Here is a 2,440-nt window from a genome sequence, read left to right on the forward strand (position 1 = left end):
TTAAGGAACTTATTGGATTAAGCTTAAAAGACGTTTTCGGTCCTTGGTCAAAACAATCTTTAGGCTTCCATACTCTTTCACAACAAGAATTCGAAACAATTTTCTTTGGTTTCAAGATTGAAGATGGACTTTTTGAAACTTTGGTCTCACTCAAAAACTCAATTCCTTCACTTTTAAGGTCATGACATTTTTCTACAGCATTAACATCTTCATACTTATCAAATGAGTTGGTGGTTGGATTGAAAATATTCAACTTCTCCTTCATGTGGCCAAATAAGATCTTCATTATCCCCGTCCTACTATTAATGTTGGCATTTGCGGTTACCAAGAAAGGACAGCCAAGGATAACGGGAATTTGGCTCTTAGGATTTAGGACCGGTTCCTTGTCAATGACAACAAAATCAACGGGAAAGAAGAATTTATCAATCTTAATCAATAAGTCTTCAATGATACCCCTAGGCTTTTTGATGAATCGGTCAGCAAGTTGTAAAACCACCGACGTCGATTTCAAGTCTCCTAAGCCTAATTTGACATATATCGAGTATGGAAGAAGATTAACATTTGCCCCTAGGTCAAGAAGAGCCCGATTAATGATATGATCATTAATGATGCATGAAGTGGTAGGTGAACCGGGGTCCTTAAACTTTGGAAAAGTGTTATGCTGCCAAATTGAGCTTATTTGCTCGATTAAGACCACTTTTCTAGGTGCTTGGCTTTTGTTCTTCCTCTTTTGGGTGCATAAGTCTTTCAAGAACTTGGCATAAGCGAGAATTTGCTTGATTGTATCTAAAAGTGGAAGATTAACTTTCACTTGCCTAAACACATCCATGATTTCATTTACTTTGGCCTTTTGCTTGTCATTTGAAATGGATTCTTTTAAGGCATCTAGAAATGGAGCTTTTGGTTCAAAAACCTTTTCAGAAATTTTCTTTAAAGTCTATTCAACACAAGAAGTTTTCAAATCATTTTGTAAATCTTTCTTTTCAAATTCACTTTTCAAATCACTTTTCAACACATTCTCATTTGAAAGATCATGCATATGCAATAATGGAGGAATATGATATGAAACGGGATGGGTGTCAACTTTTGGTTGCACCGGTTCACTCTCTTCATTGGACATGCCCACTTGGTTGTCCACAATCTTCCCACTTCTCAAGGTAGTCACCGCATTGACATGCTCTATTGTGTGACCTTCCGATGAGGAATGAGTCTCCGCAACACATTGTTACTTTTGTGGGGCATTCAAAGGCATTTTCCCTTTCTCTCTTGCATTTAAAGTGCTAGCTATTTGCCCTACTTGGGTTTCTAGCTTTGCAATGGATTAAGAGTGAGAATGAAGTAATTGTGTGTTTATCTCCAAAGTGCCCAAAGCGGTTAAAACTTTCTCTTCAAAAGCGGGACTTGTAACATTTCCTTGAGAATATGATTGATTGGAAAATGAGAATTTAAAATTGGTTTCCTTGTGATTGGTATGATGATCTAAAACCTTGGGAACCTTGGCTTTGTAGTGGAGGTGGAATGTATTTCCCTAGGAAACTACCTTGGGGAGGGTTTGAGCCTTACCCTTGGTTTTTCCAAGAGAAATTTAGGTGATTCCTCCAACTAGGATTGTAATGATTGCCATAAGGATTGTTCCCTTGATTAACAAAAGTTGCATTTACTTGTTCATGACACTCACTTTGCACATGTCCATGTGGACAATTGGAAGTAGAATGTAAAACATTTGAACAAGTCATACATGTTTCATTAGATGCATGATGAGAATGGTTAGGGAAGGAAGATACTTGATTTGCCGAGTTTTGGTTGATCAAGAATTGATAAAACCTTTGAGATAATGATTTCATCTCGGTGACAATTTCATTGGAGTGGTCAACTTGATGTAAGCTAACACTATTCTTTCCACTTGAATTCCTACCACTCTTAGAAGATAAAGTTCGATGCAAAGAATTTTCACTTATGCTCTCATAAAGACGCCACACGTTATCCTCATGCCTATCAATGTAAGAGCCCCCCATGGAAGCATCAACCATGCTTTTGTAATTATCTGATAAACTCTCAAAGAAATATTGAACTAATTGCCATTTGGGCATGTCATGATGTGGACACTTCCTAAGTAGTTCATTAAAGCGTTCCCATGCCTCATGAAATGTTTCCCCATCTCCATGTGAAAATTCCCTAATTGAAGTTCTCATGGCATTGGTCTTAGAAACCGGATAGTATTTCTTTAAGAACTCTTGTTGCATTTTTGCCCAAGAAGTTATTGAAAAGGGTTTAAGATTGTTAAACCAATATTTTGCCTTGTCTTTAAGGGTGAATGGAAAAAGTTTAAGCCTTAAGACCTCTTCCGGCATATCTGTGTATTTCACGGTGGAACATACTTCAAGAAACTCATCCAAATGCTTGTAAGGTTCTTCACTTGGAAGTCCATGATAGTTAGGAA

General features: G+C 37.3%; 1 pseudogene; it reads left to right on the plus strand.

The window, feature by feature from the left end:
• Positions 1 to 2,088: 2,088 nt before the first annotated feature.
• Positions 2,089 to 2,187, plus strand: LOC132305725 (small nucleolar RNA R71; annotated as a pseudogene).
• Positions 2,188 to 2,440: the final 253 nt, after the last annotated feature.

This window comes from Cornus florida, unplaced genomic scaffold (assembly GCF_030987335.1).
Source record: "Cornus florida cultivar Cherokee Brave unplaced genomic scaffold, ASM3098733v1 CherokeeBrave_3.0.0_Hap2_Chr04, whole genome shotgun sequence".
NCBI classification, from domain to species: Eukaryota; Viridiplantae; Streptophyta; class Magnoliopsida; order Cornales; family Cornaceae; genus Cornus; species Cornus florida.